We start from the raw sequence: 26,990 nt of genomic DNA, 5'->3' as shown, positions 1-26,990 counted from the left end.
TCCACAATCCAACACAGATTCATAGATTACATCCGCTTAGAGGAAACTGTTAGCAAGGAAGGTCTAAAAGGAAAATTTAAAAATCATGCAAAAAAAATTTTTATAAGTAATTGTCATTATTGATCCCAAGAGAAAGCAGGTCAGCTGTTAAGTTTTTATGAAAATTAAAAAAAAATAGAATAGAATGAAAAAAAAAAATTCAGCTGTTGATGGTTCTTTCCTTACCAGCAGGTGTTTGTTTCATAAGAAGCTGTTGACTGTTACTATACAAGAAACAACATTTAATTATGTATATTTGATCTAGAAAAAGTGCAGAACCAAGATCCTTTGTAGAGATTCTACATTTGTATAAAGTAAAATAAAATAAGCAGGCAGAATTAAGAAAATGTTATAAAAGTAAGCTTCGCAAGAAGTATTTATTTGACCAATGAGATTGGCAAGTCTAATAATATGAGAAATATACACTTAGCAACTTTTCATAGGTTAGATCTGTAGTGCTCAGCAGGTACATTTTTTTTATCCTCAGTTCAGTCCCATATTTCAGTACTAGAAATCCAAATAACAAATCATTATTAGTCTCAGAATGAGCAAGTGTCCTGTGCTATTTAATTTTATAAATTTTATGCCTCAATATCACCAGTAATTAATTCAGAATTTTAACTGCTCTTTTAATACATTAAGGCTTGATTGGAAATAAATGAAAATGTTCTATTTGTCTTTCTGGTCAGTTGGGTAATGTTTGTTTTATTTAAAAAAATTTAGCGCATTCTTTCAGCAGCCAGTTAAGTGTCGTCATTGTTGGTGCCAATGCACTACAGAGATTTTAAAGGAAGGGAAATAGTTTAGACAGTTAATTGGAAAAAAGTAGTAATCACAATGGGATGTGGTGAGGATTTTTTCTATGTCTGTCTTATGTCTTTTACTGACAAGATATACTCAGCACAAGAAACATTTTTCCATCATGGAGAAAATTGTATTTTCCTGCTCTTGGCTTACTCTCCTTCCAGCACCCAGCCTCAAAAGCCAACTAGAGCAGCTAACTGGCTGATCAAACTTAGGACAGCTGGCTGTCGCCCCCAGACCACATCATAGCATGGAAAAATTCATTCTGGATCTCAATCAACAGTCTCTTCCCTGCCTGTCTGTCAGCTCCCATCCAGCTAACGTCGTCTCTTTTCTTTGGAAATTCCTGCGCTTCAAGACACAGCTTTATCCCAGGTGGAGATTCCAGTGGTTTTACACTCTCCACCTGAAAAACATTTAGATACTAAAATATATAGCCAAACAGATATTTCTGCAGTCCTTTCCACTCACATTTGGCCAGCAAAGCATATCTGTAATTTTATTAATTTACATTGACACAACTCTAGACTGGGGATTAAGTGTTCACAGCAAACATCAGTTGTCCTCATTAATAGGCAGTAAAAGCAGGCATTATGTCTGTCTGTCTGTCTTTATTCTTAGTAGAAAGCATCCCTATTTGTCCCAGCTACCATCTCACACATTCATAAATAGTCATCTAAACTGTAATACCATTCAGTACTCCTCCGGGAATGTCCTCTCTTCAGCTCATCTAAACGAACTCTACAACTACAGAATACAGCAACTTAAAGTCCAGTTCAGCATCCCTTGTCTCATCAAAGCTTTTGCCCAAATGAAATCTCAGGTGGCTGATGGACCAGCAGTTGCTATGAAAACGAATAATCTGGAATTACCCAGGGCACCAATAAGAGTCTGAAACAACCCCTAAGTCTCATTCTCTGTTGTCTACGTAACAGAATTTGTCACCAAGGCTTCATTTTGAGATGGAACGTTTGATCCAGGGACAAAAAATAATTCATCGCTGATTTACACCTGCAGTTACTTTTGGAGATGCAATTATATCCGCTATCCCCAAGCCAGAGGCCAAGTCAAGAATCATTCTAAGAATCAGACGCTAAATGGATGGTGGTGATGCAAAGGCCTCGAACAGCTGCCCATGCTCAGTTCACACTTGATCCCAAGCCCATTGAAGTCACTGTGAATCCTTCCTTTGACGTCAATGGGCTTCAGATCAGGTCCTGAGCAATTTTTTTAAAACCTCAGACAAATCAAAACCATTTCCTTTGGAATGAGACTGTTCACACCCCTTGGTGAAGACTATTTCCTTTCCAAACACAGCTGTCATACCAGAGTCACGTCAGCTGAAGTTCTATTTTTACCAAAAGCTGTATTTTTTAAAGAAGCAGGAAGCACATTTTTTACTTATATTTCATCTATTAGCAGCTAAGCTGTTTTCGTTCAAACTTTCAAAAGTATCCTTGGCTGGGCAGGCCAGATCTACAACCGAAAATGGGGAACATTTTAGAAAGTTACAGCCATTTAAAAAAAAAAAATGTTTTTTAAATGAAAACTCCTCGCAGATTTAACTATAACAGTCCCATAGATCTTAAAAAGGTCTTAAAAATGTCTGACACTATAACAAATGTTATACCTTGTGTAACAGAACTAATATAACATTAACTCTTATACAGAACACTGCACTAACTACTATATAAATTGATTTAGAAATGCTTCCAAAATGCAAAATAAATGAAAGGTATAGACCTGGGGAGAGCAGATCCACCTGCCAGGCACCATTTCTATATAACAATTTCATGAAAGTGATCTAGATGATCTGATGATCTTTAAGGTCCCTTCCAACCCAAACCATGCTATGATTCTATGATTCTATGAGGAGACTCTTGAATAATTTGTCTGTGGAAAGTAATGCTTGTGATGACCAAGAGGAGAATGAAGTGTTCCCCCTTTACTGAAGACTTTGAGAGTGGCGAATATGTGTTCACTGCCTGGAAAGAAGAAGGGTGAAGAGACATGTTCATGACTGCTTTGAGTCTATTCCTCTGTGTAAGTAGGTCTCCCATGAAGTTTTGCACGGGCACACCACTGACCAGTAGGCTGACATTCTGTCCCTTGCTGAATGCCACAGAAGTAGCTGTTCCTCCAGCTGCAAGAAACATCAGTCTTGCTGCCAAATGCCCTCTTGCAGGGATGCCATGGGATGCCATGCACCATACAGCCTCCTGGAACAGCATCTGAGATTGAATTTGGATGCATATATTTTGTGTACGGTTTTTTCCCTTCCACCTAAAAACTTATTTCACCGTTTCTGTATTATTTCTTCAACACAGTAACTCTGCCACACTTAACTGTTAAAACTAGTGTGTGCCAGTGTTTAGGTATATCATCCTTTCAAGGGATAAGGGTATAAGGTCTCTTTGCTTCTTGACCTGAAATAACTCTTTATGGTGATGGAGAGACTATCTCAATTAGATGAGATAAGTTACCACAGAAAAAAAATCAAATCAGATGTGCTATGTTTTCTTCTTCTACTCAAGCATGGCATGACAACCCCACCTCAGTGATGGCCATCTCCCATTTAATGTGTGATTGCAACTGTACTCTGGGAAACAGCACTCTCCAAACATTGCTTCCTGAAGAATCTCCTAGGGACGCTTCTTGCCAAGTTCACCGCTGTGTTTCTGTCGTATTGGGCCTCCATCCCTTGTGAGAACATCTGTGTAAAACAGATGGATAAGGTGATCTTCATCTGCAGTCTCCCCCCACCATTTTCTGAGTATTCTGAAAAGACATAACTCTCAGGGGCCCCAGATCTGTGATTGATTTTGATGCAGGAGCACGAGCACATGTTTTGCAGAGGAAGAATGTAGATCTTGTGGGATAACTTGCGATGCACAGTAGTCTCGAGTAGAAGCTAAGTGAGATAAAGCCAGAAGATGATTCCCCGGAGCCTGCTATTAAAGGAATAGTCCAAGCTATATGGTAGACAATTTTGGGATGAGATAGAGCAGAATGGAGTACAGAAAGACATCTTAAGAAGCCTCTCCTAGAAAGAAAACAGCAGCTAAGAAGCCTGACTGAAAACCATTGTCAACTACTGCTTCTGGACTGCATCACTTTCTTCTCCTATGGCAATGAAAGACTTACTCAGAGGAAAATTTATTGTCCAAAAGGGTTTGTTCTAGCACTTTGAAGGGGGCCAGCAGAAGGGACAGAGATGACTCGGTTGCCATAATATGTGAAATTGCCCACAAAATATGTACTGTGCCTTACATGAAAAACAAGCAGACCAGGAAGTATAAAATAAGCCTTGAGGGCAGTGCAGGGGGTCACAAGTTTTTTTTGGTGTGAGGGTCTTAGTGGCCTCAGCTGATGTCAATTTAAAGAGACAAATGATTACACCAGAGGCAGAAAAAATAATGTGATATTATTCCCTGAGGTATCAATATCTCATCAGACACAGGGTTTTGTTGAGTTAAGCAACAAAACAAACAAACAAAAAAAAAAAAACAAAGAAAGGAGGGGGGGGAGCCAAAAAACAACCAAAAAACTCCAAACCAACACCACAGTTCTGATTATGAATTTAACCAACTGGTTGCCTGGCTTTATTACGTGTTTTTAATCCCACGAAAAAACCTGACTTGCTTATCGAGTTAATTGGGACCCTGCTTGTATCATGTCAGTTCAGGAATCCTAAAGAATAGGGCTATAAATACACACAAAAAGAGCAGGAACAAATAGGCAGTTATCCTGTGGGTTTAAGAATTTCCCTAGCAGATACCAGATTCCCAGTTCTAACTCATTTCTTAAACAGCACTGGTGAACATCAAAGAGTACAGCATGGCGGATGCTGAGTCCCAATTACACACTTCAAAAGTAAATGTTACCTCAACAGAAAGTCTTCAGAAATTCCAAATGAAATAAAGGCCAAGATGCCCAAATGCTCCCTGAAAAATGTAGACCCTTTCTTTATTGATAACAATTGCTTCTTTAAAATACACAGTTGTTAATATACAAAACTACATTGCTCAGTGAAAAATTTAGAAATGTGTTAGAGCACATAGGGATATTACTAATCTTTGCAAGATATCAGGAAAAGAAGTGTCAAATAATTAATTTCAGTGCATTTCTATTGTTTTTTAACAAGCTGTCTTTAGAGACAGGAAATCTTTTCTGAACGTGTTTCAAAGGAGAAATAGAGTTAGTACAAATAATTGGTGCGTGTTGAAGTCGGAGGAGCATGAGTTGTTTTATTAAAAAAAAGAAGTCTTTAAAAGCTGTGTAAACTCTCTGTAGCTAAATACAAGTTCAAAGAGTTATGTCTTTCACATCATTTAGCAAAAAATCATGGCAACAACTGTCTTTGATTGTTGGGAGTTTTTTTTCTTTCTTCCTACAGTAATAAAGAGATTGTTCTCTAACACCTTAATCCAGTGCAAGGAAACAAACCTAGCAATGTGGCAATAAAATTAATTCAAATAAGTAATGAATAAGAAAATAGGCATAATGAGTGGCCTTTGATTTTAATTTTACACCCTCCCTAACCTTCATGCCAGTGCTCACAGGCATACATACTGTCACATATACTTGCCTTCCTGCAAGTATATTCAGTATTCAGTGACCTGGCTACGGCCAGTGAGTGAAAATATCGAAGTACCTTCTATAGTCACCAACACACCCAGTGTTACTTTAATGGAAAGACTTTCACAGAAAAATTGCTATATATTGGTAGATATGCCAATACGCTACTTAGGGTGATATATATCAAATATATAGCAGTGTGTGTGTGTGTGTGTGTATGCTTTACTATGCTTTTGCATTAAGCTGCCAACAAACAAGGGTTTGTGCCCTTTCCTCCACAGGGCATTGATGTTTAGCTCATGTTTCACCTAGTCCTCCCTCTAAGATTGCAAGTAGTTCTGTTTTTCTTCTAAGAAATGAACAAGAATAGGCCTTTCCTAAGGAAATGAACATAAACCATAATTGATAAACTGTGTTAAGTCTCTTTTATTATTATGTGGATTTTAGTCTGGATGCATTGCAACTGAAAGTTTCTAGGTGTCGATGTGTCAATACTGAAACACAGAGCAGATATTCATGCTGAATATCTTCACTGACAGCATAAACTCTGATTTTGCAAAGCCAAATAGTTGAAAGAAGGCTTTGTTTTATCATGTAATAAAGATAATGATTACGTTTTCATTTTCCCAACATTGTCAGAATTACAAAGTGTTTTTAACTTGCTTTTCATTGGTCTGCAATTCCCTTTCTCTCACTGCTGTTCTATTATATTTTTCTTAATTTTGTTTTCCATAGCATTTCTTAATTTCTTTCTCTTTTTCAGCCCATGACTATAATGTCTTTCCTCATTGTAATGGGTTTTTCTACTTTTTTTTCCCTTTCTTTTCTTTTTCAATAGTTCTGTCCATCATAATTCTGTAATTTACTTTTGAAAAGAATGGGGGATCGTAAATGTGAAGGGGGGGGGATTTACATTAGGTTTCATATTAAAATCAACAGCCGAGCTTAACTGTAAACACCACGGTCTAAAATCCTTTGACCACTCATTAAGACCTTTTCTTTTAAATGAGCACCTATAAGTAATGCCCTCTAATGAGAATGACTGTGTTATGTTAACGCTCCTTTGTGTTGTGAAAAACAGCAGAACGTGATCTGGCTTTGCCCACGTTGGCAGCCCCTAGCTGCCAGACCTGAGCTAGAGGCTGCACGCACCCAGTGCCAAAAGAAACGAGGAGTCAACAGCTGAGATTGCAGGGCACGTGCTCGGCAATAGCTGTGAGCCCCACTAAAGGAAATATTTAGATGTCAAAGAAAACATTTGGATAGAAAACTTTTTTTGATATTTCAGCTTGATTAAGCAGTCATTATGCCTGCTGAGGGCTCTTATACATCTCAGAGTCAGGTGTGGTTGATCAAATATGGGCAGAAGCAGGTTTGGATACAGGATTAGTCAAACCTATAAACCTTTACATCAAGATAGGTAGCAGCTGCAGCAGTACTGGAGCTAAAACACAGAAATCACACAGCAGGGAGGCAATGCACAGTAAAATGTGAGGAGCTCTGAAGTGTATGTTCTTCTCCTCACCCTTTTTTTTTTTTTTGCATGCTTTTGATCATTTCTAAAATAGTTGAGAACTGCCAGTTAATGCTGAATTCAGATAAATGGCAGCAGCTCCTACATCTCTGAGACCGCGTGGGATGATAAGGGTTGTGCTAGGTACAGGCTTTGCGGGGGGGGGGGGGGGGGGGGGGGGGGGGGGGGTGCCGCCACCATAAGGGCTAATGGTTTACTTTTTTTTCCAGGAAATCTTGGATTGTGGACCACAACTCATTACTCATTCCTTGTGGCTCAATATCACCTTCAGCATGATCCAAACCACAAATGTGAGTCACTAATTATCTTTCGTTTCATTAGAATCAAGCATTTTTATGTTTTTATTTTTTTTAAATTTTTATTATTTGTTTTATCAAGTGCACAAAAAGAAAAAATTTGTTCTTCATTGATACCTGAGCATGATGTACATTTTTTTTATTTTTTGTTGCTATTTCAATTTTTCTATAACACAGAATTATCTGCTCTGTGTTGCCATAATGTCTCTTGCTGTTTTACAGTAAATCACCAGTTTCAGGACAGTCAGAATGTCAGAAAAACTTGCTTTCAAAGTTGCACTAAAAAGGATTCTTCAGCTCAGACTTAATAGGATAGCCTTGTGCCTAGATGATACCGGCATTTTTTGCTATCAGCAATTTTAAGGAATTTTCTCTTAGTACAGTGGTACTAGACTAGTACAGACTGCTTTTGGATTTTGGGTTACTTGGTTCAAACTGCAGTACGTGGAACTTTTCACAAACTGTAGTGCACTCAGCCCACAAAAAAAAAAAAAGCTGATTTAATACAGCTTTATGAATTACTGCTGTTAAAAAGATGGTTTTTAAAATGCCTCTTTAAAGCTCTGTTATTTCGTATGACTGTTTTACCTTTCCTTGCTCCAAGAATACCAAGACAAACTGAGACACTCCCTTGTAGTTAGGATAGGTTTCAGGAGATATACATAATATTTCTACATTGTAACCTTACAACAATGCCCCCAAACTGTCTGCATGCATGGAGAGCTCTAGATTTACCTACTTTAGTTCCTGTAAGCCTAAACAAAGAATCCACATCAGTACTCCCATATTGCTGCCCAGGATTTCCCAGACACAAATATGTGTTCACATATCCTTAAAATATTTGAGGTATGCACAGTAAATCCATTACTTTCATAACATGTCAGACGTACTCGTGAATGTGCAGAAGAACTGGACACCATATGCTAAGAAGCTGTAATGCCTCCTGGAACATACAAATACACAGTGAGTGTCAGAACAGCCTGGCAGCACAATCCAGCACTTCCTGGAGTCACCAGACTTAAGGCTGCACCACCGTCCCACAGGACAGTGAACCTGCTCACACACAGCACGCTGCTCACACACAGCACGCTGCTCACACGCAGCACACTTACATAGGCTGCCATACACCTAGGGAAGAGTATGTCTCCTCAACACCACCATACCTGGTGCTCTTCTGGACTGAAGAGCAGCAACAGGAAACCCCTGGGTAGCTGGAAACCCCCTGGCAATGCAAGATCGCACGCACGCAGCCTTCCGGCTATTTCCAGAGAAATGATGGAGCTAAGCTGGTCAGAGTAAGGTTAGGATCTGACCCAGCCTCTCAGGAGAAGACTTTGGTCTCTGGAATTGGGTGTTACCATAAATCAACAAACAGAACCAACAAAGGGTAGAACGTGCATTAGCGTAAGAGTAATAACAAGCACGTCAAGAAACCCAAGAACAAATTAAGTCAATAGAAACCAGCAAAGCCAAATTATCTACATCTATACGCAGTCTGGGGAAACATAATATTTACAACAGATGGTCAGCTTCTTGTCCATTTTCTGCAATTCTAAATTTTGGGAAAGAAGCACTGCTTTGGCACCGTTACTGTACATGTTTAATGCAAGGTATTTAGAAAACATGTATGCACTGTAAAAAGTTGTCATTCATGTTGTGGGGGGATAAAATAAAATTAAAAAAGAGAAAGAAAGAAAAAGAAAAAAAAAAGTAGGTAAGATGAAGGTGCTAGAATTGGCTCTGTTTAGCCATGTCTACGTGTGAGTGTCTCTGGTGTGCTTCTTCAACCTGGACGCACTGACATGTACAGACAATCAGGCACATTGAGCCCAGCAGCGCGGGACAGGGGAAGCAGCTGAGCCAGGGAGGAGACAAATTCAGGGCAGATCTCAGCATGGCAGGGAAAGAGTGGGTCAGGAATAGGGATTTTACATCCTAGGAAGGATATTTTGTTCTTTCAGGAGACTTCTACATTGTAATCCAAAAATGGGATGTTAGGCATACAAGGTTTAATCGCTGTATTTCAGCCCCCAAAAAGCAATGTGCAATGCAAATTTCAAAAAACCATGTCCCTTGTTCTTATTGGGCAGCTCTGGTAAAAGAGTGTGTGAAGAACATAACGCATCTTCCTCATATTAATATACAGTATAAAGAAATAGCTTTAGAGCTCGGGACACAAATGGAGCTTTAGATTAGCTGTCAACAATGTCATATCCATGTTAATAATGCCCTATTCATGCCTGAGGCTGACAGTCTTTCTTATTTTTATTCACAAATTCCATTTAATAACAGCAATAAGTCACTCTAGACAGTGCATTTCTAAGGGATTTTTGCACTTCTCAGGTGGTTAAAGTCACTTGACCTTCGGCCTCATGCCTTAAAAACTCCCTAAGAGATGTGCTAAATTGCCCAGAAATACATTGCCTGTCATGTCTTGTTGCTTAATTAAGGGCCAACCTACATGGCCTATAAGGACTGCCCTTAAGTAATTACTAATTGATCTCCTACTCAAGAAAAATGAATAAATTCCACAGCAGCCGCACTGTCACATGGCATTTAGTCAAATTCATATTCTTCCAATAGAGAATGAAAAGCACACAGCGAACGGGTGGATTGAGGGCAGAAACATCTTTAGAGCGGCTAAGCCTCGCTCCCGGAGTTTGTCACGTCTTATTGGCAGTAGCCAGCGCTCCCAGCCCTTCGCTTGCGTTGAGACGAAATGCATTGCTTGAAAATCAGAGCTTTTAGAAACTAGGAAATATCTAGAATTTTCCATCTGGATTTAGCTACTTTGAAAGATATTTAATCTTTGTTACATATAGCTAACCAAGGAATCTCAGCAAGAGTGATAAATTGTCATCTGATGATAAAAAACATAATGATAGCTTACCAAAACAGACAGAGCAAATACATTTCAAAGCTCCTTCATGAGGAAAGGAGGTGGGATTTAGGGTGGCATAGGAGAGGTTCTTACAGCTTTTGTTACCCAAATTGTTTGTCAGAGTGCATGAAACAGACTTCCTGGACTTGTTGCATTTTCTGTCTAACCCTAAAACAGCCCAAAAAAGTGTTGATGTCTTCTGTTTTTATAAGGTGAAGAGAACGCTTTGGGCTGCATCAGAATCTTGAACACGCATAGGAAGATGTTTTCAGGTATGAGCAATATGAATACAATGCTCTTAAGAAATGTATGGATAACAACATTTATTAACATTCTATTACCTTGAGGAAGAGTGCTTTCATATATTATCCTATCCAAGCAGTTTTTACATACTGACTTCTCACATCTACACTGGTGGTGGTTTACACATCTCAAAATCACTCAAAGTGAAAAGGATCCACCTCTGAAACACTTCCCTTGGGCTCACTTGATGAAACCAGGCTTCATTGGAGTCAACATTATTGTTGACTTCAGTGAGGCCAAGATTTTAGTCCAGTAGACATGAATAATACAAAACTATACCACTCTGATACATGACGTTATATGGTACAGGAGGATAAGCCAATTTTTCGGTGCCTTGTATGAAAAGCTGCAGTGGTTCCATGCTTCAGCTGATGCTTCATGCAGCGCTCCCCCCACTCCTCTGCCACCGCAGCATTTACGCTGATGGCGGGGAAACAGGGAATCTGAGCTCTGGAAAGACACTCTGATCGCTGCAGTGGCACTGGCACCACTGGGGTAACGCTAGGAACCATGTTAAGATACCTGTCTGTCTTATTCAATGCTCAACTGCTTTATTTTCCATATCTTTTAATATGTTAAATATTATAGGGTCGGTGTATGTAAAACTGGAAACATAATGGATAGCTGGGACCTGTCACATAAATATACCTTCTTGTCATTACAATTACATAACTGATGGTTATTATTTGATTTCAGTATACTGTACTAATTGTTTTAAAATATCAAGAGATCAAAAAATGAAATAAACGTTCTAATCAACAGGCATTCCTTAAGCCTGTTTGAAACAGAGACAAATAGCAAGCTACGAAGGGCTGCTTGCCCCTACCTGAATAAAACCAAAGGACTGAAAAGCACAGTCAAATCCGGCAAATGCCCTTTCAATCAGTCCTCTGGGTACTTTGTATAAAAATTACATCCTCTCCTATTTCTGCAGTTGATGCAATTCTGTAATAATATGTTTGATTAAGCTGGCTAGCAACAAGATGTGTAAACATATGCAATGTAAGCTAATTTTTTTGTAATATAACATTTTTATGGTTATTCATGGGCAGCAATGAACTGGCATTTGTAGTGTTTTGGGGTTTGTTTTTTTTTTCCCCAGAACCTCAGAGCTCAACTAGAGGTTTATCATGTTACCGTCCTCTTAACTGAACATCAATATTCATGCATCATTTTGGTGTAGCAGGAAAGCACATTCCTTTAAAAATAAGGGAATAGTAATACTGGTAATTCCGATTCCTGGATGTGCCTAGTTTCTTGCAGCTGAAATGGCCTTTGCTATCATCATGTTCTGCAATGATTTTTGTGTTTTTCTATAACATTTTTCTCCCTACACATGTGGGTTTTATATCCTCTTCATGTTGGTATAGCATGAAGTCTTATGTGGAATTTAGAGGATCTGAACTAAATGTAGCTAAAAGGAACTTTTGGATGAACTGCCTGGGATTTGTTCAGATCTGTTAAAGTAATGGGGGAAAGCACAAAAGGATAAAGAAAAGAAAGGCCTTAATCTTTGTTCCATGAGTGATAAAGCAGCATCACATGGGTGAAAATTGGCCTGACCTTCACCCACATGATGCTGCTTCTGCCTCAGCCACTCTTTCTTTGCTCTGATTAAGTGAAGATAGCCTCTTTCTCTGCAAGGAAAAGTCAAAGAACAAAAAGAAAAAAAATCCTGTCTTAACTATAAAAGGTTTATTTTTTTAATCACAGTTGGGCTCATACAAGCCAGTTTCTAATCTTATTTTTTTAAGCTAAAAAAGTGTCTTTTTAGAATTTCTTTGGCTCGGTTTCTTTAGCCGCTTCCCCCCACCCCGCACCCCCCGCCCTCGAACCTAGGCGCCTAGATCTTAACTTGCTTCCTTTGGATGTGCTTTGTTGCTCATCTTCACTTTTACATGATAGCTGTTTGACTTAAATGGATTGTTCGCCAAAGGATTGCCCCTTGGGGAATGGAAAAACTGGAGGGAGGGAGAGGAAAAGCAGTACTCAGCTGGCTTAAATGGCATGTAGAGTCTATCTAGTGGCAGGGTATTGCCAATGGTCTGAGGAAGCTCTCAGTGCTCAGCCTTTACCACCGGATGCCATACACCGAGACGTGGTTTTATGTATCAGGTTATCCACGTTCATACAGACAAGAGAACTTTGCTACGACACTGCTGTCAAACAGCTCCTGTGACTAATATTTTTAAGAGCATGATATTTAAAATTTGACAAGGATATAATAAGTCATGCTCCAGATAGTCAACATGCTCAGAGAGCTGGTAATGTCTTCAAAGGTTTCAAAGGGGACTCATTGAAATTAGTCTCTTTTTTAATGGGTACTATGTAACTGATTTTTGGTTACGCTATTGCAACAGGATCAAACTGTAATTTTAATTGGACATTGATCTAATAAAAATCACTTAAACTCACAGTTATGTAGGTGTATGTATACATGTGTCTGGCTGAGAAACCTGGCTGAGATCCGGTGAATTATTGGCTGAGTCCACAGGCTAGCTTCAATTTCCACTGGTCATTTTTTCCCTCGGGAGCTAAGAATATATGATGCTGTGCAACATAATGGAATGTCACTGTAATGTGTAATGTCTGTTATTGTATTACATATCTGAGGTAGGCAATGAGGAAAGACCTCCCCGGCTTACCTACAAAACACAGGCATCGGGTAGCTTTTAGCTGGAAATGCTTTGTTTATTCCTTAGACACGCTACATTACAAAACAGCAAATTACTTACTTAATAAGTTCACAGTAGTTTCTAAAACTGAAATCAGACATATGGATACTAGCATGCTCTGTGTAAGTCCAGTGTGACTACTGCTGATTAATTAGTGTTGGAGACAACAAACACCAATTCACTCTGTTTAGAAATTTTGCAGCAGCTATAATTCATAAGAACATGCTTAAAATAATACTGCTTCTATTTTTGATATGTGAACACACTGACACTAACAACATCTCTTCTTCTTTGGCAGTGGTTTTAGAAGCATCAGCATGAGTTGTTTTCTGGCCTGGCGAGACATTATCTAGCTATACGTCCTCACGTGCAAAGCTGAATCGATTGATTATTTTATGGTGATATAACCGAGATTCGCAAGACCTAGTTTTTGAGTGTGTAATAATACTGGTCAGACCATCTAAGAATATGTTCCCCTTTGTTTTCCCAAGTAAATTCCACCATTGTGCCCGCAGAGAGTACCACACAAAATGTTGTGGTTGTAAATATGTTCAGCAATAGTTAGAATTTGGACTCTGATTCAAAGCCCATTGAAGTCAATGAAAAGACTCCTATTGACTTCAGTGTGCTTTGGCTCCGGCACTCGATTCTTTATTTAGAACTTGTAATGATTATTCAGTGGAAGAGGCAAATACTGTGAGCTTTGGGTGCTGCAGTCCTCTTGGCTAAAAATAAAATTAAATATATAAGGAAAGAATTTTTTAGGGGAAAAAAAAATTATCATTTGTATAGAAAGTTTAAATTACTCTGCTATTAAATACATATATACATCAACACACACACATTTATGATTTTTTATAAGGAATCATACATGCTCGTATAATACATACAAACAAGCAGACACTGTCTTACACCCCCCACCCCCCCCATGCTCATACAAATCATATTAAGAATTTAAGATATAAACCTCCAGGGTTTGATACATTGGCTGAACCAGGAGTGTCCAGTGGCAGCTGAGATGCGATACGGTATCTGCGACACAACGTGGGACAGACAGAGGCTCTGTGAGAGTCTTTTCTCCTGAATTGGCAGGAGGAGGCTGGTGGCATCCCCAGGCCTTGCTAGACAGCATCAGGGTCCTCGTTTGAGGCAACCGAAGGGAACCCTTAGCCTCAGTAGTTAATTACTGATTATCAAGGTTCTGTGTATTTTCTCGATAGTCATCTTACAGAATTGTTTTTTAGCTCAGAATTTGACAAACCAACTGGTTTTAATTTTGCGGCTTGAATCACTATTTCATTAACAAGAGGACAGCATTCATGATGGCATATAAAATATTGACGCAATAGGCTAAATTTAAAAAGATGGAACATACTGAAAGCCACATTAGAAAAACAAGAATGTGTTTTCATTTAAACCACTAAAAATACTTTTAAAACACATTTTTCACTGAATTGTCTGGTTCTCTCAGAGTTTCTCAGTGCTGCAGCGTTGCTTTCATGCACCCCTAAAAGCTCACGTTGGGCATGCATGGTAGCACCCTCACCAGCAGGGAGGGGAGGTAGGTTGGTAACTGCAACTGCTAGTTAGTAGCTATTGACAGGACTAATCTGAAACCTTCCTCACCATCAGAAGCTAATGAGGACCGGTACTTTCATTTCTTTAAGAGTTTGAACCAGCCATTATATCGTAGTGAAAATGCACGTTTCTACATATTAAATTGCTCTATATACAGCATGTTTTGTATGACTTTTTCAGTTCATGGCAGCTGCCTCAAACAAGCTTGAAAGGCTCTATTATGGTCTATTGGGTCAAAAATGGAGGGGTTTTTAAGTGCCGAAGTACTTAGTTACAGTGAATTGGTAACACAATATCCACACCATAATATGCAGATTGTGCATGACAAAAAGCGAATAATTTCTAATCCCCATTTAAAATAAAAGCATAAATACCTACTGTATTCAGCATATCTGAAATGTTCTACCAGTACATATTTAAAAGAGACTCAACATGTTCATGTGAAAGACCAAAATGATCTGTACTTTGTTTATGCAACTTATTGAACAAAAGTAAGATTTATAGCTCTTCTTGAATTTTTGTTTATTCCAACTTCAATATTAACGTGCAATCTTTACTGAAATGTAGCTTAGGAAATTCACAAGTGAAAATAACAGGAATGAAGGGAGGAGAATCTATACGAAGTCTATCGCACATGTGATTCCCCAGGGCGACACAAGTTCAGATCAGAAAGATGTCTCATCCCTCTCGGAGGGCCCATTTCTGGCTCTGTCATTCACATGAGGAGTCCCTTCTCCTTGGAGAAGACGAGAACAAATTGAGGAATAATGCAAGACTCTACGAGTGTCAGAAATTAGGTTATTTCATTGCTGTATCTCTTTGCTGCACAAATTCAGTCCCTCTAACATCTGATAACCTCTTTCTTATAGTCCTTCCTTATCTATGATACTTGTCATCCTTTTGTAAGAGAAGTTCAGTAGGCAGGGGGAGAAGAAACCTGTCCATTGTCACCACCAGGTGTGGGTAATGCTCGTGACCGTATGACCACTGTCCTCCCTGTCTTTCCCACAGTCCTTATTTGCCTTACTCTGCCTGCTGTTTCTCACAGACTTTTGCTGATAACATATATAAATATCAACCTTCCTGTTATATTTGTTTAGTGATCCACATGTAGTATACGTAACATGGGGACTTGCATTCATTTGCAAAGCCTGAAGATATTGTTCATTATGTTTTATGTGCCAGAATAGATAAAAGTTATTCCCAGAATGGTACATGTTTAAACTGGCAAAGAAAAATGATTGACATCTACCATAAGTACTTTTGTCAAAGCTTTGGCATGTTATCAGTCTGCAAAGCTATTCTAATGAACAGTGTCCATACTCACCAGATGTGCTATCAAGAATATGCCAGATACTTGTAAAATTCTGCTGCAGTCTTAATGCCAAATGTGTAAAATACAAACAAGTTAGGCTACGAATTCTGCTAGATAAATTTGGTTGGGTAAAGAGTTGAGCCTAAAGGGTCAAAGAATGTAAATAATTCTAGGCAGGAGCCTACCCTCTGGGCTAGTTTCACAAAATGTGGATTATTAACTCTATGCTCAAACACTAAATTGCCTTGTATAAATTTGCAACTTTAATACTGATGCAGGCAGTAGTAGAAAATGCTTAATTAAAATAAGGCTTTATCTTTGTATCTGAGAAATTAAAAAAAAAAAAAGTATTGAATATTCCTGCTTGTTTATCCTTTTATTCCCAAATGCCTCTTCCTAGTTCATAAACATTATTGTTTTCAGAGGGTACAAGAACAAGAACTAAAACAAAGTCTGTCACGAACACATTTGAGGGAGGATTTAATTCTTGCAAGCTCTTAAGACGCCAAGAGCTTGGCAGAGGTTTTTAGCCATGCCTTTTCCTCCCAGTTTTGAAAGAAATATCTACAGAGAGCTTGCTAACTTCCCCAGCGCGTGGTAGGCCTGCGCTTAGGCTGGGTTCACATCTGCTCTGACCACCTGAGCTCAGCAGAGCAGGTACGGGACATTGGTGAATGGGATCTTGGTTGAGGTTTCTCCTCTCACTTTTTCAGATATTCAAAGTTGGGAGTCTTTTTTTCCCCAGCAACTTATCATGACATTCAGATACACATTTATGAACTGCCAAGGCTCTAACTATTAAATACCAAATAAGTTATTTTAATTAACTAATTAATATAAAATATTTTGTTAAAGTTTAATTCTTTTTTGGGGATGCGTTCCTGTTGGAACTGATATGTTAGTAACAGAACATCAGACTTGTGTTTGTCTTTGTTCCAGGAAGCAGATAACACATATTTGTGGATTCAGGTAAGAGCTGTTACACAAATTGGGGATGTTTCTATCTCATTTCCTTGAAAATCTACTATAAAACTCTGAAAAATTTAACTTGCTTATTGCCACTTTCTTATCAACCTCCCTTCTTATCAATCATCCAAACACAGATTTTAGATACTTACTTGAATGGTGTCAAAAATTGGCCCAAGAAAATATGCGTGTTTGTTTAGTGATATTTGCAGTGATTGCTCCCACACTGTCCCTCACAAAGTAAAACTAAAGAAAATCGTGGGGTTTGTTGTGGAGATCATCCCCTGTTCCGCCTGCCATTATACTGGCTAAAAAGGATCCCTATTCCCTCTCTGGACTTGGGAAAATTCCCTGCTGCCGTGGGATTAGGGTATGAACTCCACTGCTCCAGATGTCTAAAAGCATTATTTATGCATTGTACTAAAATATTTGTTGCCCATGATTTCAGGTGTCCCCAGGTGCTCCCAGGTACGTGGAATGGTTACTGTTTGGCTGGTCTCTCCCCACTTGTCCGTCCCATGCGAGGGAGATCCTCCCTTATGGTCTGGGAGGCTCAGTAACAGCTCTTCTTCCACCCGATTCACTTCTTCCCGCCAGCTCTTTCTCAGAGTTACCGTGCATTCATACAGAGTAATATTTTCAGAGTGTAAGTGAATAAAAAATCCAGTGTTTATTAGGATGTGTGTCGAAATTGCAAACACAGAGGTTGGTATATATGCATGCTAATCATTTCTAGTTATGCATGAAGTTAATTTACAGAAAGAGATTTACATTATTTTAATGGCATTCTCTGCAAATAAGATTCAATGATTTCAGTTTGGTTTTGATGCCTTTTTATGTTTTGCTTGGTTTGAGATATGTATTAATTTGCTTTATCAATAATATGAAAAATTAATGGAGCTCTTATTAAGGTTAAAAGCACCTCAGAGAAGTCATCACTTGTCAGCTTTTGTTTTATTACTATGATTACAACAAAGGTGTGCTGTTATCACTGGCAAAATAATTACTCCCTTTTCCCTGGCAGGTTTCAGGTCTCGTTGCCGCTCTCGCTCCTGGAGAGGCGCAATTGGAAGCTGTCCTTCAGAGTCAGACAGAAGCACTTGCAGAGCAGCACAGAGGTAGGAATGGTACCTGTCTGTCCTCCGCACCTGGCATGGCTGGGACACCTCAGCCCCTGGGCACGCAGCACTCGCACACCGTGCCAGCTCCTGGGCTCCCCAGGACCGTTCTGCAAGGCACCCATCTCCCCACGTGCGCTGCGGCTCCTCCTTCCCCCGGCATGGGACACCACCGACCCGTCTCTTCCTGAGCTCAGCTGGACTCTGTTCACTGGCCTAAAACACTGGGATAAATCTCACCATTTTTCCCTTAAGAGCTCTAATCCTTCAGATTTCATGAAGGCAATTTTCCTTTTGATTTCAACAGAAGTTGTATCTGAAGACAAATGGCAGGATAATACCCATTTGAAATATAAGTGGACAGCAGCGTCAGATCAGATGGGTAGTGAGAAGAGACTGAAAGGAAAATGATGATGGGGCAAAAATATCCCAACATCTTCAACCTTTTCATTTCAGAGTGTTTGTGAAGCAATGAAGAGGGTCTCTCTTTGGTTAATGCAATTTAGCGATAATTCTTTGGAAAGGAGAAAGGATCCTTTCACAGCTGTATCAACAATATCTACTCTTTTTAAAAAAATAGCAGCTGACTTGACATGTCAAGCATCACATATTTGGCCATGAAAGTAAAGTATAAGCCATGCTGACCAATAGCACAGACTTGGAACGATGCCACTGAAAAGCTGGTCTGTAAACTGATGCTACCTTATTTCTTGGATTCTAGGAGGGCTTGCTGAGATTTAACAGCAATGCAGAACTACCACATTCCTGGTAGATATTTCTTTTCTTGTTACATGAGACCCATGTATGAAGTGAAAAAGAGCAAATGAACATCAGGTTTACATCACCACTGATATGTGAATGATTGATCACCCATTAAATCACATACAGAGCTGGTAACAGCACACGGGGTAGCGTTAAAGTAAAATGTTTGATATTCTTTACTCTAATTAAACATGGAAATAATATGATGCAGCCTGTATTGTAAATGTTATTGCAGATTATAGACCTAGAGGAGAGGTGTTATGCCACCTTTATAGCCTCCAGTTCCTGGAGACTGTGACTTAGAGCTGCCTCAGGGCTGCCCTAAATTACACCAGTTGGTAATGACTCCCAAAGGGCTGCTATGCATCCAGTGGTTGCTGGAGTGTAAAGTACTTTGGCTGTGCCAGCAGCCCATCATTTCACAATGGAGGCTGAGAGCAGCTGGCATAGTGCTTGGAGGAAATCCCCAAGTAGTGGTTTAAGACATTTTTCTAACACTTTTTGTCATGAGTGTGATATAAAATAAAGGCCAGATTTCCAAACACACAGGGGCTTTTTCTTCTTTATTTAAGCATCTGTAGTCGTGGGTTGATAAACTTGGAGGTGAGGGTTTCTTTAGGATTTCAGAGCAGGTATCAACCTAATATTTCTTCAACTTGGCAATATTCCAGATCTCTGTCCTGGCCCCGATTCCCTGCTCAGTAACACTGTCTGTGCAGCGTAGCACCACTGGCTGTCAAAGGCATACTCCTGATTTACATCTGTGTTAGCAAAAGGAGAACTGGACTCCCCCTTGTATGTGCAAGTTTTTCAGTTGAGGCTCGTATTCCACCCTTCGCTGGAGCTGCCAAAGATACCGCTTGAGTTTGCGTGTATAGAAGATCTTTTGAGTACATGTATATGCAGCTCATTCAAAAGCTCAGGCAAGGTGAGTGATATATGTGCTGTTTTTCTCTACAGTGTGTGGGTGGGCCAACCATTCTTACACAAATATCTCAAAAAGTCAGCTATGAAATTATTGCTTAATATTGGCAATTTGGGGGATTTGGTTTTGATGTAAGTATCTTCAGGATGCTCTTAAGTGAACATCCTGAAGACAGTAACTGCCAGCAGCAGAAACTCGTGACTCTCAAACTAAGCTAATGCAGTCCAAAACTCAACAGATGACAGTGTTTTCAAATCTCTGAGGCGACAAGCCACTGCTTATGATCTTACAAAAAGTTCTGGGAAACACAGGGAAAAATAACTGACAGAGATATATACAGTGTGGAAAAGTACAAATCCTCTGGGCACCTACAGAAAGGATTGGTGTAGTTCTCAGGTAAATTTACTAGGGAGAGGTAATTATCGGTCCTGTACCAAAGATATCTCCAAAAAAAAAAATGTATGAGTCCAAATAACATCAAGCAGAAAGATAATTTTGTGGATAGGTGAAATGTTCCTGGATGTGAATTCATAACGGACTGACTTACAGTTTAAGTGAGAAAGGTGAGTGTGCATGCAAGGAATGAAGCAAAACACATCATCCCCTTCTCTTCCACCTAGTTTGAGCTAGTGTTGACTAGCAGGTCTGCGCAGGGTGGCAAAGGGTCAAAAGGAGGATGGATGAAAGAAGCTAACACTGCATTTTGTCTGTTCCCTAACCGTACATCCTTCTGTGCAAGGGGAAGAGAGGTGGTCCAGCACTTCTCTCCTCTTCCTGGAAGGTTCAGAAAGTTATGAGGAAATTTCTTTAGTGCCCTGTACATATCCACAGATGAACCCATGATGAATTCCCAGAAGAAATTGAGGAAAGTGGATCAGAAAATCAGGGAATGGACCATAATAAAATGGTCAGAAAGGGGGATCACCTGGCCCATTGTTTTGCCTGAAGACAGGATTGACTTCAGCTAAGTAAGTTCCGATACCCTTCTGTCACTCTATTTTTTTAATTATTAAGTGATTTTTAATAGTAGTGGTACCTGTTACTATCCTCTAAGCAATCCATCCCAGTGCTCAGCTACTATTTCTGCACCCTGCAATGAGATCGTTAGGCTAGAACTAATATGAGCCAAATACTGGAGGTCCCCACAGCCTTAATAGGCTTCCTTCTTTCACTAGATCCTCTCTGGAGTTTGGAAAGAAGCCTAACTAAAATTAAATGGCTTGTACCCTACATATCAAAAGATCCGGGCCAAAATTTCTGTTCACTTTAACAGTGAAAACTTGGCATAACTCCTTGGAAGCAAAGATTTTACTCCACATTTCCACCGAAGCTGGAATACAGTACCCGAGAACAGGAAACAATTTTGCTATAATGTAAAACCAACAGATTTTTGTCTCATCTGTACTTTTAAAATTTGGTCTTGAAGGCAGAAAGGCAGGGATGGATAAATATGTAATTAAAGAGAGCTAAAGCAGGGACAATAATGAACAAACACCATTATTTTTGCCATAGTTCTTGAGGGAAGCTAAGGTAGAGGTATAGAAAATCAGTTACAGTGATGCACTTCACTTAGCATGGGAGTTCATGCAGTGCAAAGAGCTTAATGCGTGCGGCTGAGCTGGGCCTAATGGGCACCAGTTGTTATCTGTGGAAATGGAGTATGTTAGAGGCAGCCTGGCTACCGTACCCATCTGCGATGGGTAGTGGGATTTTCGACACACTAGTGACCTTTACTTACTCATTTTGCTGAATTTTCATCCAATAAAAGCCATCATCTGACCGGTCCACCCAAGCCCGTATTGTGCAGTCTCAGCCCGTTGGTGAGGGTTTAGTGAGAAGCAGGAGGGAGAGGAGGGGGAGTCTGCAAACATAAAGCTGGGGCTGGGCAGCAAGGGCAGCTGCTGAACCACCTGTGCACCCAAGTAGCACCCATTTTTTATATAGCTTTTTATATATGCTTTTATATGTATCTCTATGCATATATACATATAGCACTTTCTACACTTATTTCTCTCCTAAATACCCAGACACTGCTGTAAATCTGCCACTAGGCTAGCTGAGACCTTTGCACGCTGCCTTACCCTACACAGAATGAACCCCCTCTCCCGCTGTGCTGCTCAGCTCTACCTCTCCCACAACAGCACCGCACACACTGCAACGCCCTGCAGTCAAATCCACACGAGAATAACCCCACCAGTATACCAGCGACCACTCTAGCTCTTGTGAATTTTGCAGACTGATTTATAGTAAATATCCCCCAGGACCTTCATGGCCCTTTTAGGACATCAAGCGTAGGAAAGCATGTCTTGGTCTCACCGGCAGTAGGGACTGAGAAGGCTTAAACATGGGGAAGAAGGCTCCCTATATTTTCTTGCCCCACTGCACATGTATATAAAGGCTAAACAGGGTATAAACTTCTCTCTGTGGAGGCAAGAAGAGTTTTAAGGACTTAGCTCTTGAAACAAGCATTCTGCTTAGAAAGAAGCACTGTGAAACCTACCATATTCATCATAAACTTGCTATTTCTTAAGGAAAACAATTATATACCTGATCTAAATGGATCCAATTTAATAAGAATCTCTTTTATTAATTATATGCCATACAAAGCCCCTGGCACATGAGGAAGTTATGAGTAACTAAGCACAGAAGTTCACAGAGCAAAAACTTATTACCTGTTATTGCTGTTCCTTGACTATTTTGATGGTTGCATGCTGAGTATGTTTACACAAAAAGTCAGACTCTCCAGCACGATAATGCGAATTTAACAGAAATGTTGCTGACTTCATTTTCATTGTACAGCGAAATACTGCTCTGCAAGGTTTAAGCATGGATAGCTGGATAGAGTAAAAGTCACAAATACCAAGTGGTAGAGTTGCAACAGAGGTGCAGTAGCCTGATAGCTCTGATTTTCAAAATCCTGAGAAGTTCCTAAGGCTTTGATCAAACATGAAATATGATTTTGTTCCAGACCATTTAGAACAAAAGCATTGTTTACTCTTTTTTTCCCCCTCCTTTTTTTTTTTTTTTTTTTTTTTTTTTAAAGAATGGTGGTATTCTTATCAAACAAGATCAGCTTCAATCTTAGGTCAACATTTCACATTCCAAATGCATGAGTGTCTTTGCACAAAGGCAGACTATTTTTCAATGAAATTCAACCCTGTTTTGCAGATGAAAGTGGATTCTAAAGGTTGAAGTTCTACCAACAAAACTCAAAACAACTGCAATTTTAATGACATGCAGCCAAATGGAATACCTACGGTAGACTGAATCCTGACACAGGTGAGCAGGAGCAAGATCCAGGAGGCAAATTTGGGGTACTGGGTGTTAGAGAGACCCTTTTCCAAAAGCACAAGTACACAGAATTTAATTGGATAGGTTGTTTCCTCCAGGAGGGAAGATCTGTGTTTGGAAACGCTCATTTGTGGGGGGAACACAACACAACATTTGGGGGGAATTGTGGGAAAAACTGTTTGCCTGTCTAAGTGAAGGAAAGATGCTGTTTATTTTCCCAGGAGTCCTGCAAAAGGCTACTTGGAAAGTGCAGTGATTTTTGACAAATTGTCAGAATCTTTTAGGTGGCTCTGATGCTGTCAGAGCATTTTTCTTTCACCTCACACAAAGCTTTTCAACTCCTCCTATTTTAACAATCCTAACAATAAAAAATCATCGGATATTCTTTTGCTATTTTAAATGGCTATTGTTCCACTGTGTTTAATCATTAAGGAACCAGAAGGGACACATTTCATTGAAAAATGTTCATTTGACCCTCTGTAAACAGCAACTTGAAACATTTTAACAGGCTCTTCAAACTGTTTGGGCAGAAATAAAGCAGCATCTGGTTTGAGGCGCGCTTTCATATTGTATTGTTTATGTTGATAGCTTAAGTTCTTTGCTGTGCATTGTTATTTATGACAATTGAATGTAGGACATTTTTGATTCAACAGAGTGCTTTCATTCTACAGCATGGGAATAAAGCAATCAAAGCTGAGGTGACTTGACTGATTTCATTTAGAAGGTGGATTCCAGCAGGCCTATTAGTGCTGAAGTAGAAGGGAGGGGGAAGGAAAGGATGGAGCAGGTAACTAAGGGATACAAATTAAAAAGGGCGAGAAATCTGGGAAAGAATCCTGCTGACGGTATGGACTATATGAGAAATTTCCAGGAGTCACTAAAGCCATGGGAAGAAATTGCAGGAATCTGTCCAAACAAAAAGGCAAGAATTCTATATAGATGTTTCTTTGCTCTTTTATTTTTTTGCTGGGGAGCTTGCAAGAAAACATTGATGCTTCAATCCTCTTGTCCCCTAAACCAATAAAAACTAAAAAAATACATCCATGTTTTAAAAAGATTTTAATTGTGTTTCCTATATTATTTCAGAGTTAAACAAAATTATGCTTGTTATAAACCTAAAATGAGTCCAATGCCAAAGAAACCAGAGTTAATTTCTGCAATGCAGCATTAACGTGAAAAATAAATAACCAGAAATAACATGGGGTTGTACCAGTAGTAGCAGAACTGTCCCAAGGCTGAGGAAGTTCTTAAAAAGGCTTATCAGAACACTGTTTCAACCAGATATTATCTATATATTAAATATATGTATATATATTTAATAATATATAATTATCCAAAATATATCAACCCAGGTATTAAATATATAAGTAAATTAATTACTCAAACCCTTAATGCTGATCATGTGGTAAATGTAAAAAGGAAACTATGAACTGCTTAAGAGCGGAGTTAATCATTTTTAAAAGCAAGTTAAAAGTATCTATCTGGTTAGAAGTGAGTGTAGCAGAAGTATTCAGGTTCTAAGGAAATCTGTTTTCTAAATATTCTAGGGAGGCTTTAAGGGACAGAAACGGGTTTAGAAAGTCTAATAAGCATTACAAATTTCCAAAGCAGCTGAGGAAGGCGTTTATAATTACGATTCTGACTTTTCTGTTTAATTTATTCTGTCCCATGTTTCTATTTACTGCATAAGGTGCTGATTTGGAAACCAGACCAGCAAGCTTAATTTGGTATCAGAGCTGTTTCCCATAGATCATCCACTAGGACTGAGGTCCTGTAACAGCAAGCAGAAGCCTGACTAGCCCTAGTGATTCCTCCCAGGCTATGCGTTATTTTCTTAAAGACTCTGATTAGACTTTCTGCTTTCAGCCACGTTCAGCAATTCAATATCAGCAGTATTCCAGTCAAAGGACTGTAATACAATTAAATATTTTTTCCTGTTGTAATGCTGTTACATATGGTAGCATCCTCAACTTGTGGTTTGACAGAGCTTTTTAGTCAGGGTGAATTAAGCACTGTATGCCTCCTTTGCCTGTTCTCCCCTCAAGACTTCAGCGCTCTGCTATTTAGTTCCTCTCAGGCTGTTTTCCTTTCATTTGCCTTATTAGTAGGTAGGTCAGTAGCTGATGCCACCTACTGTGGGCATCTAAAGGCTTTTCTTTTGTTTCCTTTTTTTCCTAAAGCTTGAGAAGTTGCCACTTTCTTTAGTGGTGATTCACAAAAGATATTAAAAAATCATTTAAATCTCTTCTGATTAGAAAAAAAATACACATACTGCACCTTTCTTTACAGGTATGTATACACCTTTCTTTATAAACACGTATAATCCTAGTGCCTCATCCAAATATCTCAAGCTGACAAAGGTAACTAAAAATCCAAATGTGTTACAGATATATGACATTAATTAACATCTTTCCATTTTCAGATGTCTTTTCATCTGTAATAGTCTGGTGATTTTTTTTTTTCTCCTTCCTCTACTCAGAAACCCCTGGAAGCTGGAGAAGGTCAGACCTTGGCTGTGTTGTTAAGACAGAGGGACAAATTGGCATCCATATATCAGATCTGCATTGCCTCCCTTGAGCATTTTTCCATGAATCTGAACAAATGCAGAAGATAATATTGTACTTCTGGGTCATGCTTAGTTGTAGAGGAGTGTGAGGCAGTGTGTACGCGTGCATGTGTGCACATCTCAGTAGAAGTAAATAAATTGTTGTAAGAAAAATCCGTTAGTATGGGGGGGAGAGGGGGGAAGAGGTTAGTATTAAATCCATTCTCAAATGCTGGAATGATCAGGCAGGTCCTGCATGTGTCTTTTTACTTTACAGTCTAAGGTAACTGAGACTTTTCTGATACTCTACCATTCTTGTCTTTAATGCTCTCCTCTCATTATATCCTTCCCTTTTGGTCAATCGTTGGCTTTGATAATGGTCCTGCTAATGCTCTTTTTCTATGTTACATCCTTTTCCCTACCAGCTAGTATACTATAACATCCTCCGAGCTTAAACTTGAACCTCTCTTGCCCAGCTGGCTTTCTTCTACTCCTGGGCACACTATGCAAACATTACTCTCTGTACAGGTCCTCTGTTACCCTGCTTACCTTTTGAGTTATTGCCCCATATCTATCCTCTTCTGTGCAATACTCTTTAGTCATGCAGTTTGTTTCTTTGCTTCTATTGTAGCCTCTGTTTCGTCTGGTCTTATACCTAGTTTCCGCTAGCTGCCATTGCTCCAGTGCCTGTGTTGATATAGACGTATCTACAGAGTATAATGAAGAAGCTGTTGCAGATTTAACAGTGAGTATTTTGGGATATACATCACACATTTGTCTTCTCTGCTATTTAAAAGGGGGTTATTGGCTCCAAAGAGTTAGTAGTACTAAATCTATACCGACATACTAATCTCTGAAGTTCGTAGACAAGTTTCTGAGCTTAAATCACTGATGCAAAATCTGGGGTAGGAAGTCTCCACATGACAATTTCAAAAAATTTGTTAGTGAGAATAGCTCCATGAACTGAATTTGCTGGTGCTGGAACTACAAGGAGCTCCACATTTAATTCATTAGGTTGAATTTGTAGAATGATTGTGGCCATTTCAAGTCTGTACAACTGTGTTCCCTCTTCATTTTGCTGGTTTACTTGCACTACAAGCTCTGGAAAACAGCTGCACCATTCAGTATAGCTGCCCAGTGGTGGTGTGTGGCCTTTGGAAGGCTTTCACAGACACAACCACCTGCTCTGTATGTTAAACATACCTAGCCACGCAGCTACTCTGCTGCATGACTAAACCACCTGCAGGAAGCAATAGTTTATGCAGCAAAACAAGGTCTACAGCACAAAATAGCGCTCAAGACAACAGTAAGGAGTATGCATATTCAAAGCTACACTGGTAGGCAAAAAATGCATCATCTGCACAGAAATTGGAAAGGGAT

The 26,990-nt window shown here is 39.3% G+C and overlaps 1 long non-coding RNA gene across 1 annotated transcript; it reads left to right on the top strand.

Annotated features, from left to right (window-relative positions):
- Positions 1-19,536: 19,536 nt before the first annotated feature.
- LOC129210216 (uncharacterized) lies at positions 19,537-23,031 on the top strand. The gene is made up of 3 exons (XR_008578347.1): positions 19,537-19,777; positions 20,606-20,742; positions 22,943-23,031. It is a non-coding gene; the product is annotated as an uncharacterized LOC129210216 (long non-coding RNA).
- The last annotated feature ends 3,959 nt before the right edge of the window (positions 23,032-26,990 follow it).

This window comes from Grus americana, chromosome 9 (genome assembly GCF_028858705.1).
Source record: "Grus americana isolate bGruAme1 chromosome 9, bGruAme1.mat, whole genome shotgun sequence".
Classification (NCBI taxonomy): Eukaryota; Metazoa; Chordata; class Aves; order Gruiformes; family Gruidae; genus Grus; species Grus americana.
The sequence above is the reverse complement of the archived record's forward strand: the minus strand, read 5'-3'. Positions and strand labels throughout refer to the sequence as shown.